The 14,658-nt window shown below is 45.6% G+C and overlaps 1 non-coding gene across 1 annotated transcript; it reads right to left on the reverse strand.

Moving 5' to 3' along the window:
- Positions 1-2,832: 2,832 nt before the first annotated feature.
- On the reverse strand, positions 2,833-2,914 carry trnas-uga (transfer RNA serine (anticodon UGA)). The gene has a single exon. It is a non-coding gene; the product is annotated as a tRNA-Ser (tRNA).
- Between the last annotated feature and the right edge of the window lie 11,744 nt (positions 2,915-14,658).

A 14,658-nucleotide genomic window follows, 5' to 3' on the forward strand; every position in this document is an offset into this window, starting at 1 on the left:
TTGGAGTGTGGTAGGAAACCGGAACCCGGAGGAAACCCACGCAGATACAGGGAGAACACAGACAGTGATCAAAGTGGGAATCGAACATGAGACCCGGCGCTGTGAAGCCATAGTGCTAACCACTATTCTACCGTGCTGTCCCTGAATCATGGTGAATACCAAGAGCTGAATTATGGTGTCAACAATCACATAGAAATGGCACACAGAATAAAATAGCGAGATCGTGGAAAATGTGGACCGTTTTCCATGACCGGAAGCCACCACTGGAAAAAGGCCGATCCAGCAGATAGGATTCGCCCTCACCTCCAATGTGTCAGCTCAGCCTTCAGCAGATTGAGAAAGAGAATACTTGAAAAGCAGCTTCATGACAGAATCGTTCGGAGTGACCATTGCACAGTGCTTACTCAGCAACGGCAAAGACTGGTCCCGTATGTGTTTTATTCTGTTCGCAGTGGAGGCCAACAAAGCAAAAATAACCCAATTTACCCAATGATCCCAGTACGAAAAGCAAGGGACAAAAATTGTTTCTTTTGATTTTATTTCAACAACGAAACTGCGAGGGCAGCATGGCGGCACAGTGGTCAGCACTACTGCCTCACGACGCCGAGGTACCAGATTCGATCCCGGCTCTGGGTCACTGTCCGTGTGAAGTTTGAACATTCTCCCGTGTTTGCGTGGGTTTCGCCCCCAGAATCCAATGATGTGCAAGCTAGGTGGATTGGCCACGCTAAATTTCCCCTTAATTGGGAAAAATTAATTGGGTACTCTAAATTATTTTAAAACAAGGTGAAGACTGCGGATCCCGCTCCTGCTGTTTAATACAGATCACTATAACTGGCACAGTGAGCAGAAAGAAATTCGTTTTGTTTGTGTGAATTTCACTCCAATTTAAAACGCTCCTGAATGAAAGTGTCTGTGTCACACGGCTCCCGATCAGCCAGGAGATTGCACCAGTCCACAATAAATGTATTTATGCAATATATTTCTGGTGTTCTGTGTGTCATTACATTGGACTCTTACTCTGGTCTGAGACATTACCTTGTCCTTGTGCCCTGATGCTGCCCTTTTCATCCTGTTTCAGTAATAACTTTTTACTGGTATTAATTATGTAACTTACTTAGTGATTAAGTTATTCAGCCACTAGGAGTGTTTTAAGCTCATTTTGTAAACGGAACTTTGCATGGCTCGTATTTTTGTCCCGTTTAACCCACCAATTTACTATGGTTGCAGACTGAGAACTTAGTTATTAATGTTGAAGATTGTCGTTTATTTAAACTAAGTTTCCACTCAAAACAAATTGATGCTGGTTATTACATAAGGAACCCATGGGTGATGAAAACAATTGGTGAATTTTATTTCAGGAGTGTCCACTCCTTTTCTGCCCTGACCTGCGGTATCTAATTAAATAATTCACCACTGTTATGGACAGGAACTGAATCTGGGTCAAATGCTGTGACAGTCACCACTATACCACCACCTGTCCCTGGGCAATGTTGCCCCCTCTGTATTTATAGAACGAATACACAAACAATGAAGCGGGTGAATGTATTAAATCAGGGATTCGATATTCTTGTAACCAATATGGCTGCAATGGGAATCTTTCATATTCCGATAGATCGGGTAGAGCTGGGCAGCTCAGTCAGAAATCAGATACCTGGGGATTTCAAGATGATTACTACAATGATAATATTTAACCATGTTAATGTTCTTTTGCTCCAATTGAAATGTGTTGCGAATACAGCGTTACCGTGTTGTACAACTCGCGTTCAACCAGGAGATGGCAGCAGTGCGCAATAGTTTGGATATCCTGTTTGTGTCCGCAGATCTCGACAGGAATGGAGCTGCTGCTTCCCGGGCAGCTGGACAAGCAAGCGGCACAGATATTAACAAACTGCACCCGCTCCAAATAGATTCCCCAAATTATTGAACAAAACAAAAACAAGCACAAATCATATTTTAAGAAACTATGACAGTGTCTCTGAAAACAATATACCAACACCTCATAAAGAATCGATTTGCCTAAACTAATTCAAGATCAACCGTTTCAATATCAGCCTTAATTCCTTGACAGTTCTCAGACAGGCGCTGACTGGTTAGAAGATTGCATCACTTTTCAAGGTCCTGCTCAATAAAATCAATCACAGGCCCATGATCTGCTTTCCTCCTGTTCTCAGACACATCCACTTTGTACAAGGGCGCACTAACTGGTTTTCAGAGTAAGAGTCAGACTGCAGTCACCTCGTTCTCTCTCGATCCCTTTATCTCAGAGCCACCTCACAACCAGGAATGGAACTTCTGACAGAGCCAAGAATGGAATAGTTTGTCGATTCTTCCACTGATTCAGGACCGTCCATCACCAGGACGTGTTGGTCCAAAAGAGTTGGAATGAGATGGGGCTGAGTTTCACTGTGTATCCAATGAGTCCCCGGAGAAGAACAAAAACAACGAGTGAGGGAGAGAGAAAGAAACAAAGAAACAGATAGAGAGACAAAGGAAAGAGAACAAGAAAATATTTTTAAAATATGTTCCATTTCTGCCACGATCTTTTTACCCAGAAATACATTCAGCTGAATGAAACCAAACCACGTTTCCATTCGCTGCCGTTGCTGCTTCTCCTTCCGAACGTTGCAGGAAATATTATTATTTACTGATTGCTGTTTTGGGTGTGAGTTCCTTATTCATCTGAATATTTCGTTCAGTCCCCCCCAAAAAAATGTTAAATATCTGACTGAACTGGATTGACGTTCAAACCGCTTATTTACAGTCAATCGGAAAACGTATTAATTTTCGAGTCAGCGGCTTGTGCGTGGAGTAGAACAAATATTTCACAGTCGCTGCGAGCGGGATTCGAACCTGCGCGGGGAAACCCCATTGGATTTCAAGTCCAACGCCTTAACCACTCGGCCATCGCAGCTGCCTTCAATGCGTCATTCCTTAGTTATTTGGTCGATGGAATACATTCTAAAACCAGCCTGGAATCACTCCAGGAAGTTATTCCATTCAAGCGACCAATAGCCCGCCGGTGCAGACACGGTGGGCCGAATGGCCTCCTTCTGCACTGTAAATTCAATGATAATCTATGATTAATCTAGGAAAAAGGTTCGGCACAACATCGTGGGCCGAAGGGCCTGTTCTGTGCTGTATTTTTCTATGTTCTGATAGTGTTTATGTGAGGAGGGGTTGATACTTCGTGGAAAATGGCCATTGGATTTGGAGAGAAGCCTTGAGAGACTCGAAAATCTCAACTCCCTAAACGCACAATTCCACTGATTTAATAGTTTGTGTAACAACATCAGTTACATTGGAAATATATTAGCAATTCAAATGGAACAGGACCACACTTCCCTGTCTGGAAGAAAATTAAAATGATGGAATCTAGAAATTACGGCACAGAAAGAGACCTGTGCAGGCCGAATGGTCACGTGATAACCCGATGACGCAACAACATGATCACGTGTCTGGATTCGAGCAGTTCTCCCCGGATCGCGGTCAGAGCACAAACCAGGAGCACCTGCTCAATTATTAATTTAATTATTTTTTATTACAAAACCTTGGTCGCCAGTCATTGAGAGAGCAGCATTTCTACATGGTGTCAGGAGTGGGCAGTATGGCAGAAGGACTCCACCGCATCAACCTCCTTGTATCATCGAATCGTAAAATCTCCAGCCCAGAAGGAGGCCATTCGACCCAACGCGTCAACACTGACCCTCCGAATGAGCACCGCCGCTACTCTGCAATAGAGAGTGCAGCACCATCCCGGCTAGCTCAGTCGGTAGCGGCATGGTACTTTTAATTTCAGTATCGTGGGTTCGAGCCCCACGTTGGGCGCTTCCATATTAGTATCTTAAAATATTCATGCTGAATTAACTGTCTTCATAACAAAAACACAAGGTGATGTCGCTTGACTGGGAATCCAGGGGTCTAAACCCTTGGTGACAAGATTGAATAAATCAGGAATTGAAATTTCGTCTCCGTAATGGCGCAGAAAGGTTCTGCTTCAGACGGATCGATTTCCACAACCGGGAACACATTTACACAACAGGGAATGATTTGACACAACCAAAGAACAAAGAAATGTACAGCACAGGAACATGCCCTTCGGCCCTCCAAGCCCGTGCCGACCATGCTGCCCGACTGAACTACAATCTTCTACACTTCCTGGGTCGTATCCCTCTATTCCCATCCTAATCATGTATTTGTCAAGATGCCCCTTAAATGTCACTATCGTCCCTGCTTCCACCACCTCCTCCGGTAGCGAGTTCCAGGCATCCACTACCCTCTGCGTAAAAAACTTGCCTCGTACATCTACTCCAAACCTTGCCCCTCTCACCTTAAACCTAGTAATTGACCCCTCTACCCTGGGGAAAAGCCTCTGACTATCCACTCTGTCTGTGCCCCTCATAATTTTATAGACCTCTATCAGGTCTCCCCTCAACCTCCTTCATTCCAGTGAGAACAAACAGAGTTTATTCAACCGCTCCTCATAGCTAATGCCCTCCATACCAGGCAACATTCTGGTAAATCTCTTCTGCACCCTCTCTAAAGCCTCCACATCCTTCTGGTAGTGTGGCGACCAGAATTGAACGCTATACTCCAAGTGTGGCCTAACTAAGGTTCTATACAGCTGCAACATGACTTGCCAATTCTTATACTCAATGCCCCGGCGAATGAAGGCAAGCATGCCCTATGCCTTCTTGACTACCTTCTCCACCTGTGTTGCCCCTTTCAATGACCTGTAGACCTGTACTCCTAGATCTCTTTGACTTTCAACACTCTTGAGGGTTCTACCATTCACTGTATATTCCCTACCTGCATTAGACCTTCCAAAATGCATTACCTCACATTTGTCCGGATTAAACTCCATCTGCCATCTCTCCGCCCAAGACTCCAAACAATCTAAATCCTGCTGTATCCTCTGACAGTCCTCATCGCTATCCGCAATTCCACCAACCTTTGTGTCGTCTGCAAACTTACTAAACAGACCAGTTACATTTTCCTCCAAATCATTTATATATACTACAAAGAGCAAAGGTCCCAGCACTGATCCCTGTGGAACACCACTGGTCACAGCCCTCCAATTAGTGCAGTGCAGATCTGTCACCGGCAGAGTCATTGTTCCACGACAGAGAGAACAGTCACACAGCAGAGAGTTCAGTTACACAGCTGAGAGCTCAGTTACACATCAGAGAGCACGGTTACACAGCAGGATATACATTTACAAACAGGGCCTCTCTGTGTGCAGCAGAAAACACATTTTCCTAAATACCCAATTTCTCCATCTCAGTATCTTGCTGGTTTGCACTGCACCTTTTCTGTGTGTCACTGTGTGTATCCTGATAGTCTCTTTCTGTGTGACTTTCTCTATCTGTTACAGCCATACTGATGTTACGTATTCATCTCACGTTTCCCAAACAAGAATTGTGATTGATAAATACAGAATGATTTCCACACTGACATTCAGTACCAATGTCTGATAGAGACTGAATCCCACCCTCACATACAGTACCAGACATTGACTGAGAGGGAAACCGAGAATGGGAGGCAGTGGCATACTGGACTCGGAACTGTAACTTTCTCTCTCCACAGATGTTGCCAGACCAGCCGAGTTATCCAACATTTTCCAATTCTCTTTCAGGATTTTATGAAGAATCTGCATTATGAAGAATGTGCTCGACGCTTCTATTTATAAAGATTGGTCCCGTGTGTCTATTGTTCTGTTCGCAGTGGAGGCCAACAAACCAGAAAGAACCAAATTGACCCAATGATCCCGATGAGAAAAGCAAGGGACAAAAAAGAGTTTCTTTCGATTTTACTTTAACAACCAAACCAAATTGAACAGGAATTGAGAAGCCCATTGAGTTGATAAAATAAATTTTGCTTGGGAGGTAATGGTAAAATGGTGTCAGCGGCACGCTGACCACCGGCTGGCTCGTTGGTCTAGTGGGATGATTCTCGCTTAGGATCTTCTGTTGCCATAAAATGAGAGAGATCCCGGGTTCAGATTGCGGACTGTGCAAATAACTTTTTAAAATCTGTACGATCGATATGGTGCCATTGACTGAAATCGGGAGCAGTTTGGAGGAAAGGGAGGGAGGGAGCGAGGGTCATGTTTAGAGCTTAACCACTTCTTCACGCCAGTTCTTCGGCTGCCAACAGTACAGTCGAGGTGACCCAGTTGACCTCTTCCAGAATCCTCCTCTGCCGCTTCCACTGGATGAATTTCCTCATGTTTGTCCACTGGAGGGGTTCTTCGGCTACTTGGCTGTGAAAGCAGCACCGGAAGCAGCTGTGGAGACAGATTCCAATCTCCAGGATGCAACTCTCCAATTGGATACTTCACTTTGATCAGATCTTACACTCTCGTTTAGAGAATCATTGAATAGTTACAGATCAGGCGAAATCCATTTTGCCCACCGTGTCCACGTTGGTCGCCGAGAGCTGGCGGTAGTCCCGTGATAAAAACAGAAAATGCTGCAAAATCCCAGTAGGCCTGGCAGCATCTGTAGAGAGGGAAACAGAGTATGAGGAGCAGGGTCATACTTGACTCGGAACTGTAACTCTCTTTCTCTCTCCACAGATGTTGCCAGACCAGCCGAGTAATCCAACATTTTCCAATTCTCTTTCAGGATTTTATGAAGAATCTGCATTATGAAGAATGTGCTCGACGCTTCTATTTATAAAGATTGGTCCCGGATGTCTATTGTTCTGTTCGCAGTGGAGGCCAACAAACCAGAGAGAACCAAATTGACCCAATGATCCCGATAAGATAAGCAAGGGACAAAAAATAGTTTATTTGGATTTTAATTTAACAACCAAACCAAATTCAACAGGAATTAAGAAGCCCATTGAGTTAATAAAATAAGCTTCGGTTGGGAAGTAATGGTAAGATTGTTTCAGCGGGACGTTGATCACCTTTGGTGATTCTCGCTTTGGCGATTCTCTCGTAGGCAATTCTGCTGCGATAAAATGCCAGAGGTCCCGGGTTCCAATCCCGGACGAACCCTGCAAAGCACTTTTTAACATCTGTGCGATCGATATGGTGCCATTGACTGAACACGGGAGCAGTTTTGAGGAAAAGTAGGGAGGGACGTGTTTGGCGCTTAACCGCTCCTTGACACCTGTTCTTCGGCTGCCCACAGTACAGTCGAGGTGACTCAGTTGACCTCTTCCAGAATCCTCCTCTGCCGCCTCCACTGAATGAAGTTCCTCGTGTTTGTCCACTGGAGGCGTTCTTCACTGAGTTCTGAATTTGGTGCATTTGCGTGCTATAGTGAGAGTTTCGTGACTGAGGGTGTTTTAGGGTTAATTTTGATCTAAAGTCTAGTCTTTCTTTTATTTAGTTAATTAATTTAAAAGTTCCTGTTTGGTTGAGAAGGTGAATTTTCAACGAGCTTTAAACAAAGGTTCTACTTGTAGGTACTTGCAGCTGGAGCTTATTAATTAGCTAATTGGATTAGGCCAGTCTCCAGAGGCTAGATTCACAGTATAAAAGTGATCCAGCTACAGTGCACACTTTGTTTGCTCTGAATGATGCATTTGGTGCATTTGACTGCTACAGTGAGTGTTTGGTGACTGAGGGAGTTAGACGAGGAGTTAGTAAGGTGCTCCTTTAATTTCATTTCAGCAAAGAGCGAGAACGGAACCAGGAGATTATAGAGTGTGCAGCTGACTGGGAGCAGAGTCAGAGGCCGGAAGTCCAGTTGATCCACAGGGCAGCTATATTCTGTAAGGCAAGAAGGGTTGGAGGCTAGGGCAGTTACATGCTCATCCTGTAGGATGTGGGTGGTGAGGGATACCACCGGTGTCCACGCTGACTGTACCTGAGGGAAGTGCACCCAACTCCAGCTCCTCAGAGACCGTGTTAGGGAACTGGAGCTGGAGCTGGATGAACTTCGGATCATCCGCGAGGCAGAGGGGGTTATAGAGAATAGCTACAGGGAGGTAAGCACACCCAAGGTACAGGACAAGAGTAGCTGGATTACAGTCAGGGGAAAGAAAACAAACAGGCAGACAGTGCAGGGATCCCTCGTGGCCGTTCCTCATCAAAACATGTATACTGTTTTGGATGCTGTTGGGGGTGGGGGGTTGGGGGGGGGGGAATGACCTACCGGGGGAAGGCCTTAGCGGCCAGCTCTCTGGCACTGAGTCTGCGTCTGGGGCTCAGAAGGGAAGGGGGAGAAGAGAAAAGCAATCGTAATAGGAGATTCAATGGTTAAGGGAATAGATAGGAGATTCTGTGGACGCGAGCGAGACTCCCAGAAGGTATGCTGCCTTCCGGGTGCCTGTGCCAGGGATGTCTCGTATCGTGTCTTCAGGATCCTTAAGGGGGAGAGTGAGCAGCCAGAAGTCGTGGTGCACATTGCTATCAAAGAGTTAGGTAGGAAAAAGGGTGTGGAGGTAATAAACGGAGTTAGGCTGGAAGTTAAAAGCCAGAACAGACAGAGTTGTCATCTCTGGTTTGTTGCCGGTGCCACGTGATAGCGAGGCTAGGAATAGGGAGGGAGAGCAGTTAAACAGGTGGCTGCAGGAATGGTGGAGGAGGGAGGGCTTCAGGTATTTGGATAATTGGAGTGCATTCTGTGGGAGGTGGGACCTGTACAAGCAGGATGGGTTGCATCAGAACCAGAGGGGCACCAATATCATGGGAGGGAGGTTTTCTAGTAATCTTCGGGAGGGTATAAACTAATTTGGCAGGGGAATGGGAACCGGATTTGTAGTCCAGCAACTAAGGTAGCCGATATTCAGGACGCCAAAGCGTGCAATGAGGCAGTGGGGAAGGGAACACTGACAAAGGAGAGTACTTGCAGGCACGGAGATGGGTTGAAGTGTGTATACCTCAACGCAAGAAGCATCAGGAATAAGGTGGGTGAACTTAAGGCATGGATCGGTACTTGGAACTATGATGTGGTGGCCATCACAGAAACTTGGATAGAAGAGGGGCAGAAATGGTTGTTGGCGGTCCCTGGTTATAGATGTTTGAATACGATTAGGGAGGGTGGTAAAAGAGGTGGGGGGTGGCATTGCTAATTAGAGATAGTATAACAGCTGCAGACAGGCAGTTCGAGAAGGATCTGCCTACTGAGGTAGTATGGGTTGAAGTCAGAAATAGGAAAGGAGCGGTCACCTTGTTGGGAGTTTTCTGTGGGCCCAAATATTAGCAGAGATGTGGAGGAACAGATTGGGAAACAGATTTTGGAAAGGTGCAGAAATCACAGGGTAGTAGTCATGGGTGACTTCAACTTCCCAAACATTGAGTGGAAACTCTTTACAAAGAACAAAGAACAAATGAAATTACAGTACAGGAACAGGCCCTGCAGCCCTCCCAGCCTGCGCCGATCCAGAGCCTTCATCAAAACCTGTCGCCTATTTTCCAAGGATCTACTTCCCTCTGTTCCCCGCCCGTTCATGTATCTGTCTAGATGCATCTTAAATGACGCTATCGTGCCCGCCGTTACCAGCTCCGCTGGCAAAGCGTTCCAGGCACCCACCACCCTCTGCGTAAAATACTTTCCACGCACACCTCCCTTAAACTTTCCCCGTCTCACCTTGAAATCGTGTCCCCTTGTAATTGACACCCCCACTCTTGGAAAAAGCTTGTTGCTATCCACCCTGCATATACCTCTCATAATTTTGTAGACCTCAATCAGGTCCCCCTTCAACCTCCGTCTTTCCAACGAAAACAATCCTAATCTACTCAACCTTTCTTCATAGCTAGCACCCTCCATGCCAGGCAACATCCTGGTGAACCTCTTCTGCACCCTCTCTAAATCATCCACATCCTTCTGGCAATGTGGCGACCAGAACTGCACGCAGTATTCCAACTGTGGCCTAACCAAAGTTCTAAACAACTGTAACATGACCTGCCGACTCTTGTACTCAATACCCCGTCCGATGAAGGCAAGCATGCTGTATGCTTTTTTGACCACTCTATCGACCTGCGTTGCCACCTTCAGGGTACAATGGACCTGTACTCCCAGATTTGTCTCTACATCAATTTTCTCCAGGACTCTCCCATTGACCGTAAAGTCCGCTCTTGAATTAGATCTTCCAAAATGCATCGCCTCGCATTTGCCTGGATTGAACTCCATCTGCCATTTCTCTGCCCAACTCTCCAATCTATTTATATTTTCCTGTATTCTCTGACAGTCCTCCATGGTATCTGCAACTCCACCAATCTTAATATCATCTGCAAACTTGCTGATCAAACCACCTATTCCTTCGTCCAGATCATTTCTGTATATCACAAACAACAGTGCTCCGAGCACGGATCCCTGTGGAACACCACTAGTGACCTTTCTCCGTTTTGAGACACTCCCTTCCACCACTACTCTCTGTCTCCTGTTGCCCAGCCAGTTCTTTATCCATCTAGCTAGTACACCCTGAACCCCATACGACTTCACTTTTTCCATCAACCTGCCATGGGAAACTTTATCAAACGCCTTACTGAAGTCCATGTATATGACATCTACAGCCCTTCCCTCATCAATTAACGTTGTCACTTCCTCAAAGAATTCTATTACCTTTGTAAGTTATGACCTTCCCTGCACAAAACCATGCTGCCTATCACTGATAAGTCTATTTTCTTCCAAATGTGAATAGATCCTATCACGCAGTATCTTCTCCAACAGTTTGCCTACCACTGACGTCAAGCTCACAATTCTATAATTCCCACGATTATCTCTGCTACCCTGCTTAAACAAAAGGACAACATTAGCAATTCTCCAGTCCTCCGGGACCTCACCAGAGCTCAAGGATGCTGCAAAGATATCTGTTCAGGCCCCAGCTATTTCTTCCCTCGCTTCCCTCAGTAACCTGGGATAGGTCCCATCCGGACCTGGGGACTTCTCCACCTTAATGCCTTTTAGAATACCCAAACTTCCCCCTTCCATATGCCGACTTGACCTAGAGTATTTAAACATCCATCCTTAGCCTCAACATCCGTCATGTCTCTCTCCTTGGTGAATACCGATGCAAAGTACTCATTAAGAATCTCACCAATTTCCTCTGACTCCACGCATAAATTCCTTCTTTTGTCTTTGAGTGGGCCAATCCTTTCTCTAGTTACCCTGTTGCTCCTTTCTACGAATAAAAGGCTTTGGGATTTTCCTTAACCCTGTTAGCCAAAGATAAGTCATGACCCCTTTTAGAACTCTTTATTGCGCGTTTGAGATGTGTCCTACTTCCCCGATATTCCTCCAAAGCTTCATCAGATTTAAGTCGCCTAGATCTTATGTATGCTTCCTTTTTCATCTTCGCAAGTCTCACAATTCCACCCTTCATCCATGGTTCCCTAATCTTGCCATTTCTATCCCTCAATTTCACAGGGACATGTCTGTCCTGCACTCGAATCAACCTTTCCTTAAAAGACTCCCACATTTCAAATGTGGATTTACCCTTAAAGAGCTGCTCCCAATCCACATTCCCTAGTTCCTTCCGAATTTTGTTATACTTGGCCTTTCCCCAATTTAGCACTCTTTCTTTAGGACCACTCTCGTCTTTGTCCATGAGTAATCAAATAGTTTGGATGGGGTGGTGTTTGTGCAGTGTGTCCAGGAAGCTTTTCCAACACAGTATGTAGATTGTCCGACCAGTGGGGAGGCTATATTGGATTTGGTACTTGGTAATGAACCAAGGCAAGTGATATATTTGTTAGTGGGGGAGCATTTTGGAGATAGTGACAACAATTCTGTGACTTTCACTTTAGTCATGGAGAGGGATGGGTGCGTGCAACAGGGCAAGGTTTACAATTGGGGGAAGGGTAAATACGATGTTGTCAGGCAAGCATTGAAGTGCATAAGTTGGGAACATAGGCTGACAGGGAAGGACACAAGTGAAATGTGAAACTTGTTCAAGGAACAAGTACTACGTATCCTTGATATGTATGTCCCTGTCAGGCAGGGAAGAGATGGTCGAGTGAGGGAACCATTGTTGACAAGAGAGGTTGAATGTCTTGTTAAGAGGAAGAAGGAGACATCTGTAAGGCTGAGGACACAAGTTTCAGTCAGGGCGCTGGAGGGATACAAGATAACCAGGAGGGAACTAAAGAAAGCGATTCGGAGAGCTAAGAGAGGGCAAGAAAAATCTTTGGCGGGTAGGATCCAGGAAAATCCCAAGGCCTTTTACACACATGTGAGAAATATGAGAATGACTAGAGCGAGGGTAGGTCCGATCAAGGACAGTGGCGGGAGATTGTGTATTGAGTCTGAAGAGATAGGAGAGGTCTTGAACGAGTACTTTTCTTCAGTATTTACAAATGAGAGGGGCCATATTGTTGGAGAGGATAGTGTGAAACAGTAAGCTCGAGGAAATACTTGTCAGGCAGGAAGATGTGTTGGGCATTTTGTAAAAGTTGAGGATAGACAAGTCCTCCGGGCCTGACGGAATATATACAAGAATTCTATGGGAAGCAAGAGATGAAATTGCAGAGCCGTCGGCAATGATCTTTTCGTCCTTACTGTCAGCAGGGGTGGTACCAGGGGATTGGGGAGTGGCGAATGTCGTTCCCCTGTTCAAAAAAGGGACTAGGGATCACCCTGGAAATTACAGTCCAGTTAGTCTTACTTCGGTGGTAGGCAAAGTAATAGAAAGGGCACTGAGGGATAGGATTTCTGAGTATCTGGAAAGACACTGCTTGATTAGGGATAGTCAGCACGGATTTGTGAGAGGTATGTCTTGCCTAACAAGCCTTATTAAATTCTTTGAGGAGGTGACCAAGCATGTGGATGAAGGTAAAGAAGTGGATGTAGTGTACATGGATTTTACGAAGGCATTTGATAAGGATCCCCATGGTAGGCTTATGCAGAAAGTAAGGAGGCATGGGATAGTGGGAAATTTGGCCCGTTGGATAACGAACTGGCTAACCGAAAGAAGTCAGAGAGTGGTGATGGATAGCAAATATTCAGCCTGGATCCCAGTTACCAGTGGCGTACCGCAGGGATCAGTTCTGGGTCCTCTGCTGTTTGTGATTTTCATTAATGACGTGATGAGGGAATTGAAGGGTGGGTAAGTAAATTTGCAGACGATACGAAGATGGTGGATAGTGAGGAGGGCCATTGTCGGCTGCAAAGAGACATAGATAGGATGCAGAGCTGGGCTGAGAAGTGGCAGATGGAGTTTAATCCTGAAAAGTGTGAGGTTGTCCATTTTGGAAGGACAAATATGAATGCGGAATAAAGGGTTAAGGGTAGTGTTCTTGGCAATGTGGAGGAGCAGAGAGATCTTGGGGACTATGTTCATAGATGTTTGAAAGTTGCCACTCAAGTGGATAGAGCTGTGGAGAAGGCCAATGGTGTGCTAGCGTTCATTAACAGAGGGGTTGCATTTAAGAGCCGTGTGGTGATGATGCAGCTGTACAAAACTTTGGTAAGGCCACATTTGGAGCACTCGGATACAGGACTCTGGCTGGGGTGCAAAAGGAGGAAACGCATGTCTTGTTTGGAATGAAACGACGATGAAGATTGAATTTAAGTCGATTGGTGCACTGAGATTTGTTTTGACGACGACGCATCAGGATGGCCAGGCGGTCTAAGATGCTGCGTTCAGCTCGCTGTCTCTTTTGGAGACGTGGGTTAGAATCTCACTCCTGATATTCACTTTTCCTCCACGAGATTTAATTTCTCCAGCCAGATTTTCAACCTCAGGAAGATCATTGGACAAGCGTTGGCCTGAGGTCATGGGATTCCGGCTTCAATACGCACAGCAAGACCCCACAGGCAAAAGCCCAGTTAATGACTCGAGAATCTGCTTCAGTGACTCTGGTTGAGGAATTCATATTGATCCCAGGACCCCGGGTAAAATTCGTCTTCTCAACTTATAAAGTGTGGCTGGTTGGATTGTTCACATGCGTCCGAGAGGGGAAGTTGGGAACTCGGTTTCTATTGTGATTTATTGCTCGATAAACCTTATTTCCTTATTGCCCCACGGTGCGGTATTACTGGATATCGTTATATATCAATATTGCCCCTCTGTGGAGTACTACTGGATAACGTTTCCCGTGCAGCTTTGACAAATTGTCACGTGGACTAGAAACGTTAGCTCTTTTCTCTCCCTGCAGATGCTGTCAGACCTGCTGAGACTTTAAAACATTTTCTCCGTGGTTCCCTCTGTGTGAGCTTTACAATGTTGTAATGTGTCATGCTGTTTTCTTCATTCCTGGGACTAATGTCGGGATGAGACTGCAAGAAACATTCTGATAGGTATTTGCTTCAAAGCAAACAGGAACGTACGTTACGTTTACTTTTGGTGTGACGGAGAATGTAAATAGCAGAGAACAGCCTCGAATCCTCGACCACAGGCTAATCCGCACGCTTCCGCTGCGGCACTCTGCTCCTTAAACCAGGAGACACAACATTACTGCCCTGCGGTAGCCACACAACTATTCACTTCCTCATGTATTCTTTCAACAAGAACACACTTTTTAGCACACTGATTCTGGTCAGCATATTTCAGTTAATTTACCTTCGTGCTCAGTGGTTGTTCTGTGTAGGTGATGTGATTTCTTCTGTGACGTTGTTCTGATGGGAAAGTGGGAGTGACTGGAATCACCTTCATAGAATGAAGTTCGGGAAGAAAGTTTCACCTCTTTGGGAACGTTGTTCACGTTGTTACTGATTTCTTCAAACTTTGCCTCAAGACCGACGCCGAAGATCGTCAACCACG

Source organism: Scyliorhinus torazame, chromosome 24, assembly GCF_047496885.1.
Source record: "Scyliorhinus torazame isolate Kashiwa2021f chromosome 24, sScyTor2.1, whole genome shotgun sequence".
In the NCBI taxonomy this organism is placed as follows: domain Eukaryota; kingdom Metazoa; phylum Chordata; class Chondrichthyes; order Carcharhiniformes; family Scyliorhinidae; genus Scyliorhinus; species Scyliorhinus torazame.